Source organism: Trachymyrmex cornetzi, unplaced genomic scaffold, assembly GCF_001594075.2.
Source record: "Trachymyrmex cornetzi isolate Tcor2-1 unplaced genomic scaffold, Tcor1.1 scaffold138, whole genome shotgun sequence".
Classification (NCBI taxonomy): domain Eukaryota; kingdom Metazoa; phylum Arthropoda; class Insecta; order Hymenoptera; family Formicidae; genus Trachymyrmex; species Trachymyrmex cornetzi.
The window spans coordinates 1462588-1479096 of record NW_017295960.1 but is presented as its reverse complement, the minus strand read 5'-3'; the positions used below and the strand labels follow the sequence as shown (position 1 = coordinate 1479096).

The following is a 16509-nucleotide window of genomic DNA, read 5'->3' as shown; positions in this document are numbered from 1 at the left end:
CCCCTCCCTTCCCTCTGCTTCAGAGGCGTACACTTTCTGGATCCACAAAATTAATTGTCTCTATGCAGGGGGGAGGTGGGATAAGAGTTCAAATCTTTGTTTCATATCGTATAGAAAAGAAACATCATTTTTCATAATTTTTATATTAATAACTTTTTAACGAAGGACGAGCGACGGCTAAAACTTGGTGGAGGTTATTCAGGGTCATGACCTTGACAACATATGTCAAGGTCAAGATCATAGGAGGGAGGATATTGTACAGTTTTACATATATATAATAATTATATTTTGATCTGTTTACATACATAAATAATAAATACGTAAAATTTGTAATTTATTTATTAGAATTATTCCTAAATTGCAAGAAACACTATTCCTGAAATTTAGCCTATATTTTATGTTATATCCCATTTTTAGATTGTCCTTATTTTTATACTTCTTACTTTTTTGTTAATACCGAGTTTGGACTTAAATTGCGAAAATATTCATTAATTATACCTTACATTTAATATGTTGCTCCTACATAAATTAAAGATTTTAATATAAATGTTTGCTGATTAATATTAATTAAAAACGGTAAAGTATTCTTCTTTATTACCTGCTTTATCCCTCTGTAGAATCTCAGAAATAAATGCGCTCATTTATCAATAAAGTGCGATTTAGATTGTGAATACGAACTTATTTCACACGGTAAAGATGGTTTTGCTGAAAATTTAATTAGATACGGATATGAAAATAACTTCGTCATCATCAAAATAATTATAGTATAAAATAATTATATCTACTGTAGGAAACTCAAACTAGTTGCTAAAATGTCAAAACTTTTTACAGCATTCCTCATCATGCTTGAGATTCCTACATAATTATTTTGGTGGTTGAATAAAATTATTTTTAAACAAAAAAGGTGATTGAAAAATGGGCAATAAAAAATTATTGCGGTTATCAGTACGCTAAATTTTTTTTAAAACAAATTATAATATACTCTTTGAATAGTTCATTAATAAGAGATGTCTCGGCAACTTTTGTACCATCATCAGTACGAGATACATATTTTGAATGCTACTTCTATAGTTTACTTCTGTGATCTTAGAAACGTTTTTATTGAGGCGTCAGGTGAGCCAGCAATCAGTACTTCAGCTTGAAATAAAATTGTTTTTATATCTATATTTAGTTATTTAGCTTGTTTTGTTAAAGCGATGAAATAATTAATAATTTTATTATCTATATAAATATTTAGATACTTCAACAAACTTATTATTTCCGTGCGCTACTAATGCATCCTTCGCGATTAAAAAACATTTGCCTAGAATTAAAAGAAACACTCATGCGTGTACGAGACGTTTCGAGCGAAGTCTGGATTACCTAAGCGATTCGAACGAGTCACGCGAGAACGATTATGCGATGATCGGCGATAAGAGAATTATTACGCTTCATGCTCTGTTTATTTGTTGCCGATATGTACGGATCCAATGAGGGTTCCATTCAACGCCCACTAATACAGTGCAGGATGGCACAACATGCGTGATCTCGCCTCGATTCGCGTTTGCCTCCCCGATCCTGTTTATTGAACGAATCTCCAGAGGGTGAAGCGTAGCCATTCCTTGGACGTAGAAAGTTAATTTTTTCGATGAGAAAGAAAAGTAGGGAAAACTAAAATCATTACTCGAAGGACTCGATCACGTAATGCGTGGTCTCTGCGAAAGAAGTATTCCAGAGTGAAAATAAACATCCAGAATCAATTTTCGAACAGCAGTTGGCAAACTACGGCCCGTATATAATTATTATATTCTGAATTTCATCAATAAAAAAATTCTCTCTTGTTCCTTATAAAATATAAGAGAGAGTATGTATAAAAACTTTTATTTTTCCTCTTGGAGCCCGCAAAAGTCTAAAATATTTATTATCTAGCTCTTTACGGAAAAAATTTGCCGGCTTTTTTAAAGTGATAGTTTAAAGAGAATTATATGTATTAATTGATTAATATATAATATTTATGCATTGCAATTATATTAATTTTAATAATCAATCTTAATTAAATAATCTTATTTTATTGGATATATAGATACACTGTAGATAGGGTAAGTCGGAGGAATACGCCACACTTAAGTGAAATTAGATTTTTGAGTAATTATTTGTTCAATTTAAAATAACTTTACATACTGATCTTTTTCTTCCATCCTTTATTTATGATTTGTGTATAATTTAAATCAAATATATTTATTTTTTGTTATTAAAAATAAAGAAATACGAAAGTGCTGAAAAATGCGTAATATACCAACATGGGGGTAATATGCCACATACAAAAAAATACAATATATTCAATGTATAATGTATATAATATATATATGTGTATATATATGTATATATATGTATATGTACCTATATATTAGAGAAAATGACTACTGGCATTTTTACCCCAACAAAAGTAGTGACATATTGCCCCAAGACGTCATTTCATCTTACGATGAGCCTGTACAGTACGACTGTTAAGAAAATGAATCAACGATGTACTGAATATTTTCATTTTAACCTACTCTAATAGATTAACAAGCTAATCGAGCTAATATTGTGTAATGTTTAAATAATAATAACTTACATAAAGCACTATAAAAGTTATAAGAAGCACATTTTCATATACCATGCCAATCACAGCGGACGGGCCTAGGGGCTTCTCTAGTCTCAAGCGCTATGCACTGTAAAAAATTGTCATATAAAATTACAAATAAAAATAAACAATCCATACAAGGCCAATATGAGTCACAGGCTGATGAAGGTGCCAACGATTAAAATCTGTACTATTAATCGATTGTATGGAATCTTCTTTATTTCGAACGTTTCGACTCTCTTTGGAGTCCTCCTCAGCAATACATATCTCGAATCATTTTATTGAGTCTTTCGTCAAACGTGAGTCACAAACAGATTCCCAACTGAAGTGGATCCTCCAACGGAAAGTTCAACACGTTTCTGAAGCTTTGGAAGTTTATATTAAGTAACAATTATCTCGATTTCTAAATAATTATCTCAGTTTTGTACATATTAATGATTTATAAACCTTCCTCTCCGATCAATCAAAAGCTTTTTTTTGGTAAAATTATAACTATTGTACTGAATAATTTTGAGACCCACTATAATTATAGTTGTAAACGTCCACACGTTTGTAAATTCGCATTACACAAATAATAATTTCTTGGTTTATAACTAAGCAGATAGTGGAAGTACAATTACAATGTGTACTCGTATGTGTAGTTACAGGAACGATAATATGACAATACATTTCGCACTATATATTATTATACATTTAAGAATACACGAAAAATTTCTGTTATATTACGTAATATTGCTAAAATTTGGATAATTACAGAAAATATTCAAAATATCCTGCTATTTACATAATTTTTGTGGAATTACATAATTTCTGTAAAATTGCATGATTGTTTATATCTACAGGACTAATCATGTAATCTATTTTACATCTATTATAGGTGCGTTCGGGGAGACGCTATTAGCGCTATTTTTATCATTTTATCCTTGTTTTACGTCTAATAAACAACAAAGATAGAATAACAGAAGTAGCGCTAATAGCGTCTCCCCGAACGCACCACTTATGTGTAAATTTACGAAATTTTTTTACAGTGTAAGTGGCTCGTATCGTATCGTGTCCAACATGTGCAAAGTAACGATAAAAGTAACTGTAAAATTCGTTACCGTTACAGTTACCAAAGAAAAAAAGTTAACGCAGTTACTAGTAAAGTTACCAAAAAAGTAACTTGTAACTGTAACTTCGTTATGAGTTACTTCCATTCCCTGAGATATATGTATATATATATATATATATATATACACTATACAGTAAAGTAAATATAGCAGGTTTGACATACATTACGTATTCTAGGATTAATTGTAGTGTTCCGATCTGAAATCACACACGTAGTGCAAACACGCAGCGGCCGGACGCTGGTATCTGGCATGCGGAATCTCGATGGCTGTCAAACAGCGCGAGTGTGCCTACATCGCGCACACTTCCATCCCTCGTTTAGGTAGATGTGACTATTCTTTAAACGCGGAAGTCGATACGCGATAAGGTTGTCCGCTCTAAGGAAGATTAACGAGCCAGCTTCAAGCCATTATCGTGTTTTCGATCGCGAGGTTGCTTAGCGTTTTACGCCCCGTTTAGTAACGGGTGGTATGCGCTACTTAGACCGTAATGCGTTACATAGATTTATCGAACGAAATTCGCGAAGGAATCATCGATGGCGCTATTACCACCCAAGAATATCTTCACTTGGTGAACGCGAGCTCAATTAACGTAATGCAAGATACCTGAATTACGCTCCACGATGGTGATAAACCGATAACGATATTTAATTATATCAGTGGCAACGCGTTTGCGCCTGTCGCTATCTCGTTGTGAAATTCAATCGGGCGAAACTACGATTAATTAACGTTTGCAGGAGGTTGCGATTTTCCCTCGATACGGACATGTCGGTTAACCCGACAGAATTGGTAGTATTTTTGCACATCGTTGAACAGCGACAAAATCGCAAGAAAATGCCGATACGTCACTGAAGTGTCATAATGTCCGCTCGTTTTGTTAAAGCGATGAAATAATTAGCAATTTGTATTATTCAGTTACTTTCTGTGCCTTTTACTGCATTCGAATGTTCATTTACGGTTTCATAAAACAGGAACATTGTCGATTTGTCATTTCATTTATCATCAATTACATTCGGGGAAAGCGCTATTTATGTCATTCTATCTTTGTTTTATGTCTAATAAAGATAGAATGGCATAAATAACGTTAATAGTGTCTTCCCAAATGCAGTCCAAGTAGTATTTAGTAGAAATATATACAATTTTCCAAGACCCATCTAGTTATTGTCTAGTATTACTGTATTTTCATTAGTTGCAGCAATATTGTGGTCTTAATAGAGTTTTATTCGTGGCTGAAGCAATTTCCCTGATAAAAATATGTGCAAGTTGTATAGACACGCCCAGTTATTGTCTAGTATTAATAAATCGTTTTAAAATTTAGTTAAACCGCATTCGGGGAGACGCTATTAGCGCTATTTGTGTCATTCTATCTTCGTCGTCCATTAGACGTGAGATAAAAATGTATTACACAAATGGCGCTGATAGCGTGCTCTTCGGATCATCTTTAAAATACTGCGCAGTCCATATATTGTCCATTATTCACTCATCCTGCTTTTTTGTTTTCGGTTACATCTTGATTAGGATTCTAAGTAGTTTTACTTCTCAGTTACTAGACAGAAGTTTATAAACTATTTGTTTAGTAATTGCTCAAAAAAATGCAATGAAGTTTTTATCACACTGAAAGAAAAGATTGGCTGAATACGGCATAGTATTTTTAATGGGTTGCAGCAACCAATCTTTTCTTTCAGTGCGGAGTATATATTAATACATATATATTTTTTTTCAAACTGAAATAATATATCATAATATGAGTGTTCACGTATGGAATTTCTATATCAAATGACATCCACGCGAAATACCGAGTAAAAAAATCGCACTGCATCGGATAAAATTGCAATAGGCGTTTTATTTTCTCTTTGAAACAAAATACAAGTTTATGTTTGACGCTGTTTTGTGTTGAAAAGGGGTGAATATTTTAACAATTACCTGCAATGTAAAAATTCGTTTCTATATCGCAATTTGCACACGAAGTAATGTTGACGGTATTCGAAATACCCGTCGACATCTCGCGATATATCCTACATGGAGAGAATTTTTTCTTAGAGTTTATTCTGAAAATATGATAGTCGTGGGATATAATATTGTATTTCGACGAATTTTAATATAAATCTCTCTTATTCATTAATAAAACTACAATAAAGTACGAAATAAGTTCAATTAATTTTACTGAAGTGCATGGTAAAAATCTTTAAAATATTATATTGTACCACAAATACTATATATTCAGGGTAAATTTTAAAGGAAAATTCTCTCCGTGTATACTATTGAACAAGTAATCTGCATACGACATTAGAAACAAGTATATACATTGGTATTATCGGTATATATCGAACTGACACGATCGCATTACTCAGACGTCTTCTTCAGCTCGATTTGACAAGTCACGAACCGAGGCCATCGTTCTCTTTTATCGATTCGATTTTAATGTTCCTTTTATCTTCTCGTCGTGTTTAAACGTTCGCTCAACGATTGCGAAAGCAAGTACCCTCATGGCCAGCGCGCGTAGCCTCGTCCGATCAAGGCCTGACTGTACTACTGACAAATTCACAGTGGGCGATATTTATCGCGAAAAACTATGTGCGCTAAATCGATTTACATTATAATTATAGGAGCGTACTTGACAGTGAGTTATTGCATAATTCATGAGGAATTGTTGTTTTGCAAAAGTTTTTGTCGACCAAGTTGACATTTTCACATTATTGACATTCATAAAAGGATCATAGAACTTCCTTGTTCATATTACCTTATCGATTTAACTTTGTACGTATAACTTCTTCTTTAATTTGCGTCATTTAAGATTTAATCATGCCAAGGAAATATATATTAATTGGGATATAATACGCAATAAAATTATATATTATAACAAATTGATGTTGACTTTGGTTAGTAATGAATGTATTAATATACGTATGTAATTATTTTGCTTTTTATACTCAATTAACGATATTGTACAGATTTCCCCAATTAAAACTTAACTAGACTGGTTTACCGTTACATTAAGTTGTTACTGCAGCAAACTAATAACATGTCGGAAGGATAATTATCAATTTAATAATCAGAGTTTCTACATATATGACTTATTTTGTACACTATTTTATAATTGAACCTTGATTGTTTATGGAAAGCTACATTGGAGTGTATATTACAATAAAAGTATACCAGACGAAGTGTTGTCGCGTCATCGATTTTAAAACAAACATCTACAATAATCATTTCCGATATATAGTTCAGTTACAATAATAATCTGTGCTTGCAATAATAACGTGTTACAACAAATGCGATAATACGTGTAACGGTGATAGCTTATAATAGAATGTAACAACGATACAGCTGCGAATGCCGGAGTTCGAATTATTGTAAAGTGGAAACTTCCAGTCCGCCCGTATTATTATCTTACAGAGTTTGCCTGTAATAACAAACCGGGATTGATTTAATTAGGAACGGTGATTAAAATTTCATTTTCACATGGAGGTTATCAATAATGCACGTGCAATGATCGAGGTGCGTGAAACAAGTATAGGATATATTAACATTACCGACGTCATGAATATCGCGCGCGTGTGTGTGTGTACACGCATGTGCGAATTAAATAAATTCAATGCACGAGAGGGAAATATTATGAGAACAAATATCGGGGTTGAAGCGTTTGTCGAGAAGGCGGCAACGAAACAGGGCATTAAATCACGCGCGCGCAAACACATGACAATGTAGAAGGCGAAAATGAGCAAGATGGAGTTCCGCACTCAATCCCGAGCTCCATTCCGAATTGTGTGCTCTCATACTGCTCGGAATTCGGTTAGCGGTAATGTAATCTGCCCCACGGAGAGGAAGATACAGCGGAACAGCGTGAGTGCGGACGTACCGCACTATCGATATGTTAGAAATAAATCCGAGCCAGAGCCAACCTCCGGCGTGGCGCACCGCGAACGTTTCGATATTGCAATTAATATTAATTAATTACAAACGCGCGGTTCGGGCGTAATCGGGCGAGAGCATGACGGTGTGTATGATGGTAAAGTCAAGTTTGCTCGCAAATATCCAATAAATATCCATCAAAGCTGGAGATTATTTTGTTCTTTAAGAGCTTTTAGTTCGAGCTGCGAGACTGGGAGGAATTAATAACCGTGCTGTAAGTAATAAAGTTCAAACAATAGCGTTCGTTGCAAAATAATTACGCTTTTCCGCGTTGGAAAATTGCGTAAAATAATCTGTAGCCGAATCCACAATTCAATTTAGCGCGTTTCGAGGCACCGCGTCAGCATATCGAGTCGCAATTGGTCCAAGTGACCAGAGCTCGAGAGATCAGTTCCAAGCCCCAACTCGATATTCCGCCTCGAAGAAGTAACGCCCGGCGACAGGATCGGGTGACACGATACACGCGATAGGAGGAAGTTAGCGACACGGCAGCGAAGGACCACTTCCGACATCACCGTCGCCTCGATTCTTGACGTCGAAATTCCGTATCGCGTCCGAGAAGAAGTTTTGATTGCTAACGTAGTCTGATATTTCGTTTTGCGCGTACAGGCGCGTCCCTATATATACAGGAAAACTTAGTTTTCCCGATTTGACAGGAAATTGAATTTTTGCGGTGAGATCTAATAAAACCTAGGTTTTCGGAAAATAAGAGCGTAACAATCAAATTCAACAAACAGCGAGGTTTTAATATGCGATAATTATTTAATTTTATAGGATGCTGCGAGGTTTTGCTCTCATATTTTTCCGCAATTAAAATATGAGTTAAACATCATAATTATTGAGAAAAGTGCGGAGATTTTAATTGTCTATTGCATTAAACCGAACTGATTTTATAATGCGCTGACGAAATATTCCGGCGAGAAATAGGAATTCAAATTTAAATGCAAATATCTAAAATTGCTATATGATTTATAATAGATATAATAAGATAAAATTAATGCAAAATCAAATTATAAGAACATCTGGAAATAAAGTACTTGAGCTAAATAAGGTTCATCTAATTGATTTTAATTTTTAGATTCTATTTATTTGGTATATTGAAATATTGAAATAAAGTGACAATAAAATTTTTTTTCACTCATTCACAAAATAAAATATATATTTTATACAGAACATTTTTATATAAATGGGAAACAATTTTTTCTTAAACTCTGACATTAGACCACAGACTTATATGAATAGACTGCTGACTCAATGTGATAGAAAGAAATGAACTTAATTCCGAGTTGCCCTTGTTTCAGTTCTCGTATGCGTATGTATACGTTCTCTCTGTGAGTATCGCGTGAATTTATGTGAAAACATTACGTTAGTCATAACAGAAATTATCACAAATGTCAAATGTCATTTCATGGTGGCCTTTCATTCTATTATGTTCCGAAAAACAAAAATATAAAGAATGATAATTTGTAGTATGACATACTGCAAAAGTCGATATAAAATAGGAAGTAATATGAATATAGGTCCTGTAAATAGATCCTGAATGTAAGTCTTGTAAATTATAATTTTGACTTACGCAGTGATTATCCATGTAATTTATACATGTGTGAGTGAGGGAACTGAAATATGGCGCTGCCCAGCGCTGTCTTCAGACATGCGGAGGCGAAGTTGGCAGTCTACTTATAATAGTAAAAGTCTGTGCATTAGATCTTATTACATGTACATCGATATAAGATCCGGATCAAAATAAAATTAAATTAAATTAACAAAGAAACTAAACATTATCTATCTAAATCCGTTTCAGAATTAACTGTTAATAATAAAAAGGAAATCTTTTAGGATTTACTCTATTCTTAAACATCATCATTATCTTTAATTTAGTCTATAATTATTCTTTTTATTTTTAGTAATTTGTAGCAATTTGAATACAATTTTAGCTTCTTAAAAGTTAGCAGTATTGAAAATCGTTATCCTTTGGCGTAAACACCTCACAAATAACAAACAAATAACAATATCTATAATAATCACATAAATGGGCCTTATTTAATAAGAGTTCACTGTTTCTAAGAAAATATACTTATTTAAAAAACTCGAATTATTTGTTATTTTTTCATAGCTAGGAAGTTAAAAATAATATTATAATATATTTTATAGTAAACTAAAATAGTGTTCACTTGGTAAACTTTGTAGTAACTAGTTATAAAAATAGCTCACACATGCACTTCGTCATAAGATTTGTTGCATTAAACAAATTTGTTACTGTCCACTTTAATTCTCTGATCCCTTTATATCTACTTCTCCTACGATATATCTTTTTAAATATATACTCTACGCGTAAAGCACGTTTTTAAGTCATAAATTTTAAAGTGAGCCTTATTCAGTGTTGGTCTTATTCGATTCAGATACCTTAATCTATCTTGAAACAATCTATCTGTTTTAAAAATTGCACATTACATCTCTTTACTCTCGAGACGAGCAAAGCAACTTCAGACACAATTGCTGTGTTGTAAGATAAACAGTCTAGTTATTGCAAGATAAATTGTTTCTTTGTAAGACTATCAGCGAGAAATCTGCTTTACTGCCGTCGTTCGTCACTGCACGTTCATGGACTTTCGTGTATCTTCGCAAACATGATTAGCAAGCTCGGTATACTAATTGATGATAAAACTCGCGCATTTTTATTTCGCCTCGACGTTCAATCTTGAGACGTATTTGCATATGTCATAGTTTCTACTATTAATTCATTCGATTATCGTCAATTTGATTGACGAGAAAATATCTTACTAATCCTGCGTAGATTTGAAAATTTAGAAAGGTTGGAAATAATAGAACAATTTTAAAATGCTCGAGTAATTAAATAAATCTATTCAGGATTCGTGGAATTATCTACAGTTTTACGCATCGATTATCGAGCGATGGAATTAATCTCTTAATTATTTCCTTAATTGAATGCCACTTTCTACATTTTTCAATTCTTTTTAACACTTCCGAGTCAATGCGTTTTTGCGATATAAGAAGTAAAGAATATCGGATCATTAAATACTTTATAATGCAAGCACGGACTATCTACCGTTACTCTCGGGGTGAAACACAGTTTTCATTCTCGTCGTAAGTTCTGAAGTAATGGAAACTTTAATGGAATTCAGCACCCTGCGCGCCTTTGCCTTCGCGATAAAGTGACAAACGTCCGCTAACTCTCGTCAGGATCGGCGGGTTGCACAAAAATAATTGAAAATCATCGTTGCGCAACGGCAACGAAAAATTCAAGCCGAGAAATTTAATATCCTTCTTGCAGTAATAACAAATTCTTGTTCGAAAAGACAAATCACTCTGTTCTGAATAATTTTGACATGAAGAATTACTCAATGTAATATTAATACGACTATAAGATTATTCGATTTCGAGAAGTAAACGCTATACGACAGATTGAAATTTCTTTGAATAAAAAATCAACTCTGAAACCATACACGCGTAATATATTTTCTATATATTTTTTATTGTACATATATATTATTTTTTATATTTTTTTCATGCGCGTTGCATTTCAAAAAAATTTTTATCCCCTTTTTTATGTACGTTATATCTGAAAAAATTTTTCCACATTTTATTTTCTGTAATTCCAACAATTCTGACATGAAAAACGTGAAAAGACGCTCACCTCGCATCATGCGCTGAACATTAACGCGTCTTCCATCGTTACAGGATATTCTGCGCTTTTCTGTTTCTTTCTTTCTCAAACTTCTCAAACTCTTCAGATTCTTCTCGGCAGCATCTCACGATTATCGCGAATCGGCTCTTTACGAGACGCGTTGAGCTTTTTCAAGCACAACAGCGGACAGCAGGCTCCCTCGAATTCGCGAACACGAAGCGGCGCGCAAAAAAAGAAATCGTTGTCTTTATCTCTCAAGTGTTGAAGCGTTGCGTGCCAAGTGTCTCGAACAGAGGGATTTCGAGGGCAACGACGATGCACGCGTCGAGATAGTGGCATTTAAGAGCGTCGAATTATAAGTCGGGTTCTCGAAGCTCGTCGTCGACCGGATCGTCCTTAGCTGGAGATCATCCGGATCGCGATCCAGCGAGATGCAACAAATTCAGTGTGTACGATATCAGGAAAGAAATGATTTCTTCGCGGAATGATTTTCCTCCGGCCGGGATTAAATGGTTTTTTTCTCTTCGCTTATTGCTGCTACATTTAGCGTAATTTTTCCAGAGTCATTTTTCTTACTCGCAAATCCCACGGAAGCAGTGAAGAAGCGGTGCCTCGCTCTTTTCTCCCGCGAGTATTGTTATTATAAATTTCTCAAAAGAAGCAGAAATACTTTTTTCACGAACGGTTCACATGTACGAGCTTGAGGATAATATTATCTCGAGAAGTACCCTTGAAATTATCAACCGTTTTCAGGATCTGCCAGTTTCCCATCTGTTTTTTCACGGAATTAAATAACGTCTAACACGTAACCGGAAATTTTAATTTGAGCGATACCAACCACATGGGACCGCTTCATATCTCCGCAGCATTCACCCTCTATTTTCCCCTTTTTTATGTTCTTACGTACTCTAATCTTACTTGAAATTTATGTTATTTGCGATATCGGGATATCATGTTTTGAAACTTTTATTCAATTAGCCAGCTGCTGAAGAACACTCACTGCGTTGCTTCTTATATATCCAGGATTCTACAATTTTTCTCAAAGTTCTCTTCTATTATTTCATTATTTTTATTCTATTTTTCTAGACTAATCTAGACTATATCGTGCGCAATTTGAAACTCGCGTGCAATTCGATGCAGCTACTCGACTCCGCTCCGACGTTCCCTTTGGCCCGATTTTGAATTTAATCGACGCGAGATCGATCTCGATTATCGGCGCTCGGTTCCCTTCCTCGCGAAGTGTTCTCGATGCTCGGGCTCTTAATGCTCGCAACACGCGTTCCCTTAATGTCCCTAACACGTGTAGTCGCACGGATGTGTGTGCCACGATTATCGTCCTAAGGGCGCGATGGCTGCCGATCTTAAGATCGAAATATTACATTACGACCTACGTCTTTCTCAAATTCCTTTCCACTTTCCTCCTCGATCCTCCTCTTTGACCGAAACCGACGTTATGATTAATCGAGACTTCAAATGGTTACTTTCGTACGAATTTCCACGTCCGATAGGAATCGAGCGATCATCTCCATTGGTCTCTCACGCAAGATCTTTCCTTCAAGAGAACTCTTCCGAGAGTCGATCACTCGTCGGTGCACTCTTATCTTCGTCTTCTTCTTCTTCTTCCTTCCCCCGTGGATTTCAGACTTTACTCTTATCAGTGGGATGCACTTCGATCCGAGAGGAGCGAATCACACTTTGTTCGATCGATGATCGTTCACGTTGCGCGCTTCTTCGAAGACCAGCACCAGCAGAATGGGGACGGGATCGCTCGACTCAGTCTTAGATCGACGGGGTAAGCGATTTCGCAAAGTGTTCGTGTGAAGGGTTCGTCGACCGGTTTGATCGACCGGTCTTCCGGTGCATAACGTGCGCGATACGTCTCACACGGATGCCGCGCGCCAACTGAGGTTGACTGACGATGCCGCGCGGCGCGGCTCCGTGTTTCACGCCGATTTCCGGCGTCACGTGACGCGGCTGCTCCGTCGACGTCGCGACGCGCCGCGCCGCGCACAAGACAGTCCTCCGTCGCTCGCCGACCTCGAGGAGCTAGTCCTAACATCGATCGATATTTATTGTCGATGTTAAGTATTGACAGGTCATCGACGGATGTCGGTAAACTGTTGAAGGCAGAATGAGTCCGCTGCTCTCGGGGGTGTGTCCGCTTAAAGTGAGTAGAAGCTTACCCCGAGAGAGATATCTTTCGAAATGGATCTAATTGCAAGGGAAAAAGAAATAGGTCTATATCCGTGCTTGCGTCTAACATCTTGATGAAAAGAAGAATGAGAAAATCTTTTTCCCCTTCAATTTGTTTACGTTTAATTGTATGAATAACTAAATTTATGTAGAAGTAGGTCAGAGGCGGGGTAACCACTAAAATTAAAGAAGGATTCTAAGGGAAGCTGGGTTTTATTCCATTCATAACTACCGCGTTATGCGCGTTTTTCAATAGCGCAATTTAAGCCCAAGTCTTATAAGAATCGAGTTTAGGAGTCCTGAATGGAGAAGAAATGTAATATTAAAAGAATTGTTGGAGCGCGCCGGCAATGCGAGAGAGAGAGAAAAAAAAACGGGAAAAATAAGAATTATTATTCCGAGGAAATTATGATTTCGTTAGTTTCAAAAGTATAATAACATATCATGTGAATTGGTTGTGCTCTTAAATCTAGACAAAAAAGATAAATCTATTTATATGCGGAATGGACAAAATGGTACAGTGAAGTGAGAAGTAAATAATAACAAATTCCATGAATATCTAAATTTAAAAATAATATACATGCATCGTTGGAAAATTTGTGTTGAATTTAACACATTTCATATGTTCCAAACGATCCACTTAAATTTATGTGTTAGTTTAACACAAGATGAATATTTCAAAAGGTAACGCAAATATTATTTAGAAAAATAAACATAAAATAATACTGATGCGGTCTAGAAACAAACCATGAAAATAATTTTTTTCAGTAAAATTAATATTTATGGCATATTAAATTAATACATTTTATTCATTGATCTTAAAATTTATATTTTGAAATACATTACTTTTATGTTATTTATTCATTTACTTATAAACTGTATTATTTTGATACTAAAAAATGTTGGATATCAATTTAACACAAATTATTTAAATAACGTAATCACATTATGTGAAATTAACACATTTGAATATATTAAAAATTTAACACAAAATTAATAAAGACTCAAATAGACCGTTTCCAACATAAATATAAAATGTTTGTTACTGTGTAATATAATTATATTTGACATTGTATTCAGATCTAATGAGAAGTAATAGATGTAACACTGTGTAATACGATAACAATAGCTGGCGATAGATGTATGCGATTCGTTAGGTATCACCATTGTCTGTGGCCAACGGAATTGGTCAACGGAATTGGTTGATTGAGCCGACAGTCGGTGGATAATCGAAGTCCGGTTGGCAAATAGCGGAAGCCTATCAATCGACCTCGATATAATATCCGATATATCTGTATTAAACGTCAGCGACAAACGACATCGCGCGAAACCACAAAGTGGATCACAAAGACGCCACAGATATAGCAAATTACGTGGAGCAAAAGTCGAGACAGTTGACTACGGGCTACGTTTTAATTAAAAAGGGGCAGCGGGTAAATACGGGTATAGCGGATAATGTACAAGGTGTTTCGCTAACTCTTTGTTAGAAGATCCATTTTACCGACAATTCCAATATTGGGATTCGCTTTTTCTTTTAGCTTGATCCTGGTAAGAAATAAAAGAGGTACCTCTCGAGCTCTCTAAGCTATAGAAGTGTGACTATAAATTCGTAAATGCAACGAGATGCAACGAGAATTGTTTTGCGCGTTGCTATTCCGGGCGATTATGCTGCAGTTATAAAACCAAATTGTACGTATATGTATTTCTGTTCGAAAGAGAGAAAGAGAGAGATTTTAAATTTTATTAAAATATATTATATTAATGAATATAATCTTCCAATATATTGCCTTTTAATAGAATTTATTGTTTATTAAATCTTTACAGTAATAAAATTATTATAAATAGTAATTATGAATATTATTTATATTTAAAATTAAGTAAATATAGCAATTTTTTATTATAATAAAATTAATCCTATAACGCAACGAAATAAAATTTCTTTATATAATTGTGATAATTGTGATAACTAGGAACTCGGGAAAAGTTTTCTATTTTGAGAAAAAATTTACTTGAAGGTGGAGTCGGTAAATAAAATTAAGGATTTTTGAATCGTAGGACAGTTTTCGTGTGTGCATACATAAATAAGAATTAGAAATAGAATTTATCGTGCTTTATTCAAGCTTTTTATTACTGTAACAACTCTTGAGGCTCCCCTCCGAAGTGAAAAAATATATCACGCTTACAATATCGACGTAAAATTAACGAAGAATTATTGGTGTTACGTAGTTTACTTACGTCAATACGTAGGTCATTACAGGCAGAGTTTCTAAATCCGGAAATATGCGTGTATATAAACCGCATAATGGGATAATGGCTAGATTTATAACATTATAACAGTAATTACCACGAAGCAGACTTCCGCTTTTATCAACTTTCGCGTGAGTTTGACTAACTTTGCGCTTTTTGTTCACTTCGTTCAAGCTGTTTTTCTTGCTAGTTAAGCTCCATATCAGATACAATGCGAAACAAAAAGAAAACGAAAGTGCTTTGGATAAACTTTCATTAATGAGTGAATCCCCAAAAGTTGTGGGATCGAGATATGAATAACGATGCGTGAATTCCACGGAAAATTCAGGTTGATCGTGTGAGACGTGGATTTGTAATCGGAATTCCGGTGAATCGTTCAGATTTCGTAATGAGATCGACACCGTACAATATAGAACTGATTAAGTCCGGTTTTCATCCCAAAGCGAATCCAGTAATCTCGTCGATATGTAGAACGCATTCTGGTGTAATTGCCGTCGTGATGGACCAACTGTAATCCTTATACGATATAGTATCTATTAATTACTTCCATCAACAATTTCATGCACGATCGCATTGATCCTCTCACGCAAAAATTAAATCCGATAATAAAATTAACACGGCGTTAACTGGTAAATTTTAAAGAGCTTAGCTAATTTTTTACGCAATAAAAAAGCAAGGTATTTAATTGTATATATACATATATATATATAATATTACTCATATAATAAACATTTAGTTACTACTAATAATTATAATTATTTTATTATATAATAATATATATATATATGTGTGTGTGT

The 16509-nt window shown here is 34.7% G+C and overlaps 1 protein-coding gene across 1 annotated transcript in view; it reads right to left on the bottom strand.

Moving 5' to 3' along the window:
• The window catches only part of LOC108771006 (adenylate cyclase type 6), a 146824-nt gene extending 135025 nt beyond the window's left edge, over positions 1-11799 (bottom strand). Inside the window, exon 1 of the mRNA XM_018522846.1 lies at positions 11282-11799. The gene's annotated coding sequence lies outside the window, so the exon portion shown is untranslated. The remainder of the gene's footprint in view (positions 1-11281) is intronic.
• Between the last annotated feature and the right edge of the window lie 4710 nt (positions 11800-16509).